The sequence below is a fragment of the Heterocephalus glaber genome, unplaced genomic scaffold, assembly GCF_053883595.1.
Source record: "Heterocephalus glaber isolate CG9 unplaced genomic scaffold, H.glaber_assembly_v1.0 deba00001783, whole genome shotgun sequence".
Lineage (NCBI taxonomy): Eukaryota > Metazoa > Chordata > Mammalia > Rodentia > Bathyergidae > Heterocephalus > Heterocephalus glaber.
The window spans coordinates 26,698-38,961 of NW_028258468.1; the positions used below are offsets into that span (position 1 = coordinate 26,698).

Consider the following 12,264-nt stretch of genomic DNA (forward strand, 5'->3'; position numbering starts at 1 on the left):
TCCACTTCACCCCAGAAAGAATGGCTTCTATCAAGAAATCAACCAACAACAAATGTTGGCAGGGTTGTGGGGAGAAAGGAACACCTCTCCATTGTTGGTGGGGGTGCAGACTGGTGCAATCACCCTGGCGATCAATATGGAAATACCTCAAAAAACTAGGATTAGAGGTCCCATTTGACCCAGCTATTCCCCTGCTGAGTATCTTTCCAAAAGAATCATATCACAGCGATATATGTGCACCCATGTTTATAGTGACATAGTTTGTAATAGCTAAAACTTGGCAGCAGCCCAAGTGCCCATCAACTGGAAACTGGATAAAGATGATGTGGGGTTTTTTCATAAAATGGAGTACTACTCAGCCATAAAGAATGAGAAACTAGAGACATTTATAGCTAAATGGATGCACATTGAGGCCATACTCTTAAGTGAAATAAACAGGACACACATGTGTAAATACCAAATAGTTTCTCTGGTGTGAGAAACTGAAAGTGTAAATAAGGATCAAAATGTATAATTGATAGGGCCGGGGATTTAGCTCAGTGGTTCCACTGCCTGCCTCATAAGCCCAAGGTCCCGAGTTCAATCCCCAGTACCAAAAAAAAAAAAAATGTATAATTGATAATGTGAAATAGGTAGGAAAGCTGTAAAGGGGTAGGGGAAGTGGGAGGGGTAGGGAAAAGGAAAGAAGGGAAAGGAAAAATATGAGAAAAGGAAAAAATGGAAACAAAGTCTTTGTAAATAGGGAGGGCAGGGGAATGGAGAAAAGAACCAAGATACATCATGTAAAGGTACAAGTTTGCAATGATGAATGTAACTGTATTGTATGCCTAAAATGTACCAATAAACTTAATGGAAAAAAATAAAAAAGAAGAGGCAAGGGGAGAAGAGACAAAGCGGGGGAGGGGAGGGGAGGGGAGGGGAGGGGAGGGGCCTAAGTTTCACAATTTATATAATAAATAACTGGGTGCTAGGGGTACGGTTATCTGATAGTACTCACCTAGCATGCATGAGACCCTGGACTAAATCCTTCACACATAACCCCCCCCACCACACACACACAGCAAAAAAACAAAAAACCCCTCAAAATTGATCATGGACTACACTATAAAATGTTACTATATAACTTTAGTTGTAGTTTTACATTGTTTTGGAAACAACCAAGATATTCTTCAGTGGGTGATTGGTTAAACAAAGTATGGTACATTGATACCAGGATATTACTCAAGAATAACAAAATCAATAAACTACTGATACATTTAACAATCCAAAGAATTGCACTGGAAAAAAAAGAACACAATCCCCAAAGGTTACATACTGTATGATTCTCTTTATATAATATTCTTGAAATGACAAAATTATAGAAATATCATGAGAATATGTAATTATGAGTATAATACATGAGGAATTCTTGTAGTTATGGAAATGTTCTGCATCTTGGCTGTATTGACATTAATGTCCTGACTGTAATATTGTAGTGTTTTGTAACATTGAGGGAAACTGGGTAAAGGCACACGGGTTCTCTCTGCATGATTTACAAATACATGCAAATCTACAATTGCTCAAAAAGTTCCACTTTTAAAAAGACTTCAAAGTAGAAAGAGGTAACAAAAGGCAAATTATTATTTCTGCCTGGAAAGGTTTTGTACTACATAGTACAAAATGATAATTTTATTGCTTACCTTCTATTCTATATGTTAGGTTTTGATGGACAGCAAAAAAAATGATTTGAATAAAACAGTAATACTGAATAACTATAATAGGGCTGGCTAAATTTAACATAATATGTAAATTTTTTCATTTTAAAATCTGATAAAGTGGCATTTCTTGTTACTGCATGCCAATAAAATGTTTCTATTCTTATATTTCAGACAGCTTGCATGCAAGAACATTTTGCCTCTTAAGAACTACCTTATAATGGACTTCTATATTAAATTTCCTCTAGCGATGCCTCATGACATCGCTGATCCTAGTTAATCTTATAAACATTCTCCTCAGTGTCAACAGAAAGTACATTGAAATAACCATCTGTTGGAGGCTGAAATCTTAACTCTCTCTATGAAAATGAGTAGCTAGACACTTTTAATTTAGGGGAGTTGAGGAAGCAAATGCACACAAATATCATTTGGTATCTGTGATCATGGCCAATTTGCTAAGCATCTCTGAGTTTCTTTTTTTATATATAAAATATAGGTGCTATGATAAATGACAAAATAAGAATAGAAGTAGTTAATATCTATAGAAGTCATTAATTTAATAAAGTATATTTTAATAATAACATATTTCTATGTGAAGGCATAAATAAAATAATATAGCATGAGTAGAAACTACAAAACGCTACTCTTTAAAATCTCTTGAAGCAAAGAAAGTTTATTTTGAGGAAGAGGACCAGAAAGATTGCTGGAGCTATCTCTACAAAGTAACAAAATTAGAGTAAAATCATATAGAGGTATTTGAAAACCATTACTGCATTATGATACCTGTGTCATGGCTCACCCCTGATGGTGCTGAAGAGTAGCTTTCACAGTCATTATGCGAGGAGATACCAAGTCCTGGAGCTAAGCAAAAGAGTGAAAATGCCAGGGTTCAAATCCTCCAGATGTAAGATATTGGTTAATTTATTTTATGTCTCTAAATTTGAATTTTTTCATCCATAAAATGGGGCAATAATATTATAAATAAAGTACTTTGTACAAAACTTTTCATAGAGTCAGAGCACAACAAATGTTATACATTAAATTGTGATCAATACAATTGGTTCAAGGTGATACTGAGGCAACATTTTAAATATCTCCCCTGACAAGGTTAATAAAAATCATGGGAGGCATCACAATTCCAAACTTAAAGTTACATTACAAAGCTGCAGTGATAAAAACAGCATGGTAATGGCACAAAACCATAATGAGTTTTATAGAATGGGAAAAAACTTTTGTCAGCTGTTCTTCAGGCAGAGGACCTAGAATATATAAAGAATTCAAAAAAAAATTAGAGCACCAAAATAGGCAACTGAGATAAACAGAAACTTTTTACAGAAGTACAAATGGCCAATAAACACGCTAAGAAATCATTGGCGTCACTGCCCATTAGACAAATGCAAGTTAAAACAACACTGAGGTTCCATGTTAGCACAAAAACAATGGCCATCATCAAGAAATCAAATAATAACAAATGCTGGTGAGGCTGCAGGGGAAAAGAAACTCTTCTATATTGTAAGTGGGAATGTCAACTACTATAAGCACCTTGGAAATCAGTAGAGAAATTTCTCAAAAACAAAAACTAGAAATTCTATTTGACCCAGCTTTTCCATGTTCATAGCAGCACAATTCAAAATACCTAAATCTTGGAAGTGACTTATATGTCCATCAACAGATGAATGCATAAAGAAAATGTGGCATTTGTATACAACAGAATACTACTCTGCCATAAAGAAAAATGTGCGTCATTTGTAGGAAAATGGATGCACACGAAGGCCACAATGTTAAGTGAAATAAATTAAACACACGGCTTAAAAATCATACTATTTCTCTTTTATGAGAAACCCAGATTAAAAGAGCAAAATAAAAGATAGATAATAGGAACTAGGGAGATAGATCTTTCTCAAATGGGAAGGGGATGGAGAGAGAGGAGGAGGGGGAAGGAAGGGGAGGGAAAGGGGATGAAAAAGGGAATGAAGATGTGTTATGTGCGTGTACCAACTCCATACAAAGAATGTAAACACTATGAACTGAATACATATATTAATAAAAATAGAAATCATTTAAAATTCAAATAGAATCAAAGCATAAGGCTATTAAAATTTAATTTAAGTAATTGAAATAGTTAGCATGATGGTTTGCCTGAATAAGTCATCATCCTAAGAAAGTGCTATAAGTTCAATCCCCGGTACCAAAAAAAAAAAAAAGAAAGCACTATGCACTCTGGCACATAAATATCTAATGAAAGAGTCATAATTGCCTAGTTAGTACATTGATGGCAGTCTTCAAGTATAAACCTAAAGTTATGATATTTTAATAATCATCTTTACATTCATGGACAAGTCATGAAAAATAAACAGATTTAAGAAATATTTATCCTATCAAGAACACTAGTCAATTCATGGAAATAGTTAATAAGAATTTTACACACATAAATTTATCACCCTAATACTCAAATAGCTTATATGAAATACATAAAGATGAGACATTAGGTCTTCTAATATTAAAACATTTGGGTACAGGAAGGAGAAATTAACTAAGAAATTCTATAATTGTAAGTAACAGCTGCACAGTCAATATTTAATCACTATATTGTGAGACAGTTCAGTAGTGGAAGACAGGATTAACATATTGCTTTAAAACATTCCATTACTTTTGGCATCTGTTTACTGATAATAAAAGACACAGCTGTTCTAAAGGATACACACTAACAGGTGTAAAGTGCCAATTTGGCATTTTACATAAAAGTTACTCCTCACTTCCTGTTGGAATACTCCAAAATTATACTGACCCATAGCTACCAATAACATAAAGGTTTTTATATTAATTTGGATTATTCTAGTCATTAAGGAAAAGATATGCTTCTTTCTCCATGAACTCAGAGTTTTCTAAACAATACACATCCTGAACTACTTATAATTTTCCTTGATGTTTTCCATAAAAGTGGTCGCATTTGAACAGTTTCTTTTGCAACTGCTCTACAACAACTTTTGTGCAATTGTAAGATAATTACAAAGTCAATATATGTGAAAATATTAAAGAATTGATAGAATATTGTAAAATGTTTTAATTTAGCCATTATATTTACTTTTAATATATAACACTTAGAGAAGAAGTCAAGGGAAAATATCAAAGGAGTCCAAAGTGTTTCAGTCATTTTCTTTTCTTTTCCAAAGATAAAGACATTTGTTAAATTAGTTTTAGAAAAACAAATTCATTGACATGTCCATTTAAAGAGTCTTTGAGACTGTCTATGCTTTGGCAGAATACATGAGGAAAAACATGTAATCTATATATTCTTTGCTTATTCGAGATTAAAGCATTCAGGTCTTCCAGTAGTTTCTTTTCTGTTTTAGCTTAGGTATAGATGATTTTAAATTTTAGAAAAATGCACTTTGGCAGTACAGGGGCCTCAGTCAGGTCATTATGTCACAACAGTATTTCTGATCCTTCTGGAAACTAACTATATTAATGGAAATTCTATTTGTTGCTTAAGGATTTTTTTTAGGGGGAGGGATGGAGATGCTGGGGATTAAATGCAGGGTCTTATAGATACCAAGGCAGGTAGACTCTACCACCAAACTATAACCGCAGCCTCTGTTCCTTAAGTTTTGAAAAGAAGCATAAAAGGTATTTTTATATTTAAAAATCAAGGAAAATATGAATTTTATTATGAAATCTAAAAAGGATTGTTTGCAATGTAGTAAAATGATGTTACTTCAGAAACCTACCATAGATTTACATGATTGTCTGGTTTTTAATCAAATATAGTCTACATATATATACATATATAAATATGTGTACATAATACAAAATCATATGATATAAAAATTCATGAGTTCTACAGACTTTAAAAATCTCTCAGCCTTCATAAATTTTATTACTATATGTAACCATTTATCCAAACTACTTTAATCTTTATCTTATTTAATTAAAACAGTATGTCAGAATGTTGATCAAGAAAAAAGTTTATTATTTAAAATTATGTACATGTTTGGTGTACCAACTTACAAAAAGTATAGTACATATTTTTAAAGACTTTTAAGCTCTTTTCCAAACCATTTAAAATTGTGAGTTATTGCTACAACTGGATATACATGTATATTCTAGTAATTACATATGTTTTATATTTCTAAGATGTTCATATGAAAACTTGCACCAACCAACTGGTATTATTAAAAAGAAACAGTTGAGGTAACTATAGAAGAAAAATTAGGAGTAGAAAGAAATAAATAGAAGCTTTGTTAGAAAACTGAGATTTTTAAAGCAATGTGTGCTAAAGAATGAAGCAATTCATATAATTCAGGGAGATAAGGCAAAAATGGCAACCAAAAGATAACATGAACTGTCAGTTCATTAAAGATAGCAAGAATAGCAGTTTAATGCCCCTTTAAAACCCAATTTTAAAAAAACAGACCTTAAAGTAATTACAAAATAGATTTTTCTAATAAAGCAAAATTTCTGTTATAAACTTGGTCAAATTTCTGTATCAAACATAAATATAGTCAGAATCACGAGATACTGGCATAGTGTTTTTTTAATATCATATAGCACTTCAATACAGTCCGATAATCCCTAACAAATTACAACTGTAGTTCAAAAACTTTAGAAAGAGAAGAAGTTAAACATCTTCTAAAATTTAGTAATCTTAATGCATGTACCCCCTGCTTCAATCTCAAAAGCTGACATTATTGGGCCAGGGATTTAGCTCAGAGGGACAGCACCTGCCTGGCAATCATGAGTCCTGAGTTTGATCCCTGGTACCAAAAAAACCAAAAAAATTGACTTTACTTCCTCTAAAATTGGTAACAAATACATAATTACAACCCTACGTTCAAATACATTTTAATAAGGTAGCATGATAAGAGTGGCAAAGCTCAGCTTTTGTGTTGTATAAAACAACTTCAAAAACCCCAGGGTATTGTTAGGAATTCCTAAAGTCAAGATGTGCTTGTCCATCTGGTAAATTCTGGGGACATAACAGTCTCCTTTTTTCCACCTCCTACTATGCAATATTTCTTTAGATAGAGCAGAGTTCACCATGTACATTCTTTAGTTTCCAAAGATTGAGATAAATCTTTGCATCAATATGTAAACCCACAGAGTAAGAATAGGTAGGGAATTTCCTTGTAAAAATATATACAAGTTTAACTAACTTAGAGAGAGGGTTGAAGGGAGAGAAAATATAGACCTTGGAATAATTCCTTTTTTTTTTTTGCTATCAGAGTACACAGTCCAAAATCTTATAATAGTACATTTGGTTAGGAAAGTATAGTTCTACATGTCATTCTAAGGAAACTACTCAGGCAAGGACAATGGAACTTCTATTTGTGATTCAAGATTTTTATGATAATATGAACCCAAAACAAAAGCCACAATAAAGAAATGACTATGCTAAAATAAAATGGAAGGAAAGCATAAAGATTATAGCAGAATAAATGAGAAGAGACTAGAAAGGCAACTGAAAAGATAAACAGAGTTATTTTGACAAGTTAAAATTGACAAACCTTTAGCTAGACTAACCAAACAAAAAGGTGACTCAAATGACTCAGGTAAACAAAATCAGAAACGAAAGAGGAAAAATTAAAACTGATACCACAGGACTTCAAAGAATCCTAAGATCACAGACATAGCTTGTTTTAGTGAACTTTGCTTTACTGCACTTAGCAGATAATGTGTTTTTCACGTTGAAGGTTTATATCCTGCATTAGCAGAATGGCAGTTGTCATTGATTTTAAAAGACTTAAAAATCCAGATTTTTTGAAAAATAAATTATGAAATAATTGTATTATCCAATGTGTCTTAATTTTGTTAAAGACCTAAGTTTTCTTATGGTGAAAATGAAAACATATAACCACTGAATGTAAGTATTTATTTGTCAGTCTTACTTATTGAAGACACTTTCAGAATCAGAGGCCCGTTTAATTGTATGCTTCTCTCTTTTGAACAGAAAATTGACAGAGATATATGAATATATATATATATATATTTAGTAGCAACAAATAAGAACTATATAATACTTTGACATATATAGTCTTGTTTCATCCCACATAATCCTGCCAGATAATGACCGGTATTCTTGGCCCCACTGTTTAAGTGAGAAACTAAGGGTCAAGGGGATAAATGACTTTCCTAAGGTCAGAGCCATAGCTCAAACATAGCTATTGACTCTATATCTAATATTCTTTGTAGTAAACACACTGATCTTTTTTATGCCACATTTTCTCTCAAGATAGGTTCTATAAATGTGAGGATTAAGGACTGATATCCACTAATACTAATAACTGCACAAAGGTTTAGAAAATCATTACTCTTTTTAAATATCTTTTCCTAAAAGTGATTTTTTTTTTTTTTTGGTACAAGGGATTGAACTCGGGACCCTGCACTTGCGAGGCAGGCAGCAGAACTACTGAGCTAAATCACCGGTCCCTCCTGAAAGTGATTTTAAAAAGCAGGTCTTACTGTCCGTCTACCACACGGTGACGACTCAATAGAAAATTGTTTTTTCATTTCACATTAAGGAACTCATGTAAGGTTATGTTTTCTTGCGCTGTGCTCACAATTTTAGTATCTTCAGAGATGACTAAAAGAAACAGGGAGTAGGAACGTAGTTCAGTGGTAGGGAACGTGCTTAGAAAACCCAGCGTCACAAAAACAAAACCCCCAAACAAATCAGTATCTTTAGAACAAAGTATCATTGGACCCATAATTCTGCAAGTTACTACACAGAATGGAAAACTAAACCAAGAGCAAAGAGATTTTAGAAGGGACTAACTTTGCATTGTCACTTAAATACTTTTGTCTTTCATTTGCAAAATGAAACATTAACCTATTTCTGTGAAGTTTACAAAAATACTTATAACTTGTAATGTAAGGCAACTTTTAAAGCAACAAGAACTGTATAAATGTAAAGTATCACATTAATGATTTGTTCATTATATTTCCTGAGGTAGATACTAATCAATCTACATATGCAATTAAATTTATTTTAAGCAATAAAACTGTTACTAAAAAGTGTACATAAATAAAAGTAAGCAAATTCTGAATAATCTAAACAATTACTCCTACTTAACACTTGCAAATTCAAAATTTTACATATAAGGGATAACTATAAAAATTCCAACTTTACTTTGTACAAATCATACACATACTCTTGCAACCTTATGTAAAGTACATCTTTACAATGAATCGTTCCCATTTCCAATTCAGAATGCTCTAACACTCTGAGTTCACTTAATGTTTTCAGTACTAAGTAGTAGTCAAATATCTACTGTCTCTGACGCTGATGATGTTACTACTGATTTTCCAAGAACTGAAACCACAGTAAGATACACAATAAAAACTATAGCAAAAATGTAACCTTTATGATCTTGCCTTACTTTAAGAATCATCACAAACGTAAGCCAATAAATCTTTTCCCCTCTAAAAAAAACATCACTATGAATGTAAATTACTATTCCATATTTTTGGGGGGGGGGTACCGGGGATAGAACTCGGGTCCTTGCGCTTGCACAGTAGGCAGCGAAACCACTGAGCTAAATCCCCGGCCCCTTACTATTCCATATTTTTAAAATAATTCATTTGTCTAAGAAATGTTAGGAGCATATTTTTCTTTTCTTTGGTACTGGGGATCGAACTCCAGACCTTGCACTTGCGAGGTAGGCGGCGGAACCACTGAGCTAAATCCTGGACCTCAGGAACATATTTCTAAATATGTTTAACAGAAGTTAAATATGTGAAATTATACTATTTTTCAAATTCTCTGTATTATTTTAGATGATTATTACTCTATAATCTCTAATAACTAAAATTAAACCTAATAACATATTCAGTAGTCTTTATATCTTTCAAAAAATTGCTCAAAACGTATGAAGTTATATGAGGTATGTTAACTGCCTTGCCAAAATTTTACTTTCTGATCTATGATTTTTCTATAGCTTGCAATTCTGATTTCTCCTAAAATACTCAAAAAGACTATTTAGAAACATTCTCCAACATCAATCCTAATCCACACTAGCTATTTCCTTTCTTCCTCATCTCCTAATTGCTAATAAGTTTCTTTCTTCTTATCACATCATCTCCTTAAGAGATTACTGTCAATGAAAGGACAGGAAACTATATGCTGGCAAACTACCCAATAAAATAGATAATCTTCCTTATTTCCACTCTCCTCTACTGATAAAATTCAAACAAGATATTTAAATAATGAAAAAAAGAGCCAAGTCTAGGTTTTGTTCTGAACATGGTCAGAACAAAAAAGGATAATGTCTGAGACCTGTTACACACAGATGGCATTTATGCCATACACGTGTTTAGCAGCACTTATGCAATACTTGTAACAGTGACAGTACACATCAGTTGACATATTGAATCCAAAGCTTTAAGAATAAAATGAAAGAAAGAGAAATTACTAATTACTCAACTAACAAACTATTTGAAATTGTGCATTAAAAAATTTTAAGAGGGCTTTTAAATTAGAAAAGCAGGAATTACCAAGAAGTTCCTGGTGATTTTCTGAATTCTTCATTTGTAATTATATCAAACTTCTTAATTCTCATATTAAGTCTCTGAAAATAAATGAATATTTTATAAGTTTTTAAAAATTTAACATTGGAAGCAAAAAAAAAAACAAACCCACTCAAATACCAAAATACAAACAAAAAGCTAAAGAAGACAACATACATAATTATAATTCTCAGGAGAAACAACAGGTAGGATAATTAAGAACAATATTTAGAGCCTCCAACATCTACATATCTGTAGAATTCTAAAAGAAGACACATGAAATTTTAACAGATGAAGATGAATATAATCTCCTAGGCTTCACAGAAACATAAAAACAGAAAGTTTCTCCTTCTAGATATTAAAATTTCTTAGGTACCAATAATTATAAAAAGAATGGTGCTGATAACAAAATAGACTCTATTAAGGCTAATAAAAAAATGTAACAGGAAAAAACTCTCATTTACTGGTCATATAATATGGATAAACATTTGATTTATTTGTTTTATTCATACATTTAAATGATGTATTTTTAGCATTTGCGATGAATTTATGAATTTATTATCTCCGTTTTACAGATGAGGAAAGGAAAATGTGTCTAATTTAGACAAAAAACACAGCTTTATTTTATGCTACATTATTAATAATTCTGTACATAATAAGTTAGCATAAGATAAAGGTAGAACTACAAGTAAATATGACTTATTCATTCAGTTCAAGAGACAACTGGATAATATTTTTAAGAAGGTAAAATACTCATGTTACTTTTCATACCAAATTAATTTCTATATGAATTTTAAATTGAAATGAAAAAGTATAAGAAGGAAACATAAATATATATTTTTATTATTATTTTGAATTGAGATTATTCTCTTTAAGAAGGATGTCAAGAGCAAAAGCCATAAAAGAAATCTCTTAATATGACTGATTACATGAAAACTAAAAAACTATAGGGTAAAATACATCACATCAAGTTAAGTACAAATAATAAACTGGTAACAATTTTTAATACTAAGGACAAAGTTTTATTCTGTTTTATTTTGAATTCTTACAAATAACAAAAATACTGATGCCCCAAATAGAAAAAAAATGGTAACGAAGAAATAGAATGACACAAAATTTTCACATATATGAATTTATCCCAATAAACAGGAAATAAACAGTTATACATTTTTGTCAAGATATGCTTGTGGGCAATGTTAGCTGATAAATCCCTTTATTCTTTTGTGTTTCCAGATCTGACTACAAAAGTCCACCCTGCTTTTACATATTCCTATATATGACATACTTTCACCTTCGCTCAATGAATATTTATTTACCAGCTTTTACAAAACCCCAAGTTTCCCCTTCTTTCATGAGATATGTTTCTCATTAATAAGCAGCATCCCTACTGTAATAGACTGAATAAAGTTATATCCATTGTGTAGTCTCTGACAAATGTGAAAAAGTAGGAAAACCATTAAAGAAAAATACAAGAGAAAATATTAATAATATTAGAGTAAGGATTTTTTTATTAAGATATCAACACACGAATATAACTCAAAAACACTGTACAGTGATGTTATGGCTTGTATCTAGATGTCCCCCCAAAGCCTCATGAGCTCATAAGTGGGGCTTTTCAGAGCTAGCTCAATCTAGGGCATGTGATACTGGGATTAAGGATGTGGATAATAGAAGCCCCACCCTGGGTGTGAGTGGCACCAATCAATAGGCTTGTAGCCTGGATGTAACATAAAGGGGCAGAAGGCAGCCTTGCTACTTATGCTTGCTGCTTCACTATCTCCTGCCTGCTTGCCATGGACTGTTTCTCCTCTGCGATGCCCCTCTGCCATGCCACCCTGCCTTAGAGCCAGCCAACTATGGACTGAAACTGCTACAAACTGTGAGCTAAATAAATCTTCCCTCCCTTAACTTGTGGGTGTTGGGTATTTTGTCCAGCAATGAATAAAGTAACTAAGACAAGTACAAGTAGCTATGAAAAATAATCTTGAATTTATATAAAGTTTAAAAGTTGTTTGTGTATGTGTGTTTAGGGATACAACCCTATGTAATAAAAATATAGCAGGAAGGA

At 32.2% G+C, this 12,264-nt stretch overlaps 1 protein-coding gene across 2 annotated transcripts in view; it reads right to left on the minus strand.

The window, feature by feature from the left end:
* Nucleotides 1-2,347: 2,347 nt before the first annotated feature.
* Nucleotides 2,348-12,264, minus strand: part of LOC101707994 (PMS1 protein homolog 1-like) — a 99,690-nt gene continuing 89,773 nt past the window's right edge. The window contains exons 15-16 of one of the 2 annotated variants that reach the window (XR_015448020.1): nt 10,185-10,258; nt 2,348-2,555 (exon numbers count right to left, since the gene is read on the minus strand). The gene's annotated coding sequence lies outside the window, so the exon portion shown is untranslated. Of the gene's footprint in view, nt 2,556-5,641; nt 8,275-10,184; nt 10,259-12,264 lie in introns of those variants that run through there. The other variant, XR_015448021.1, reaches the window with a different exon arrangement.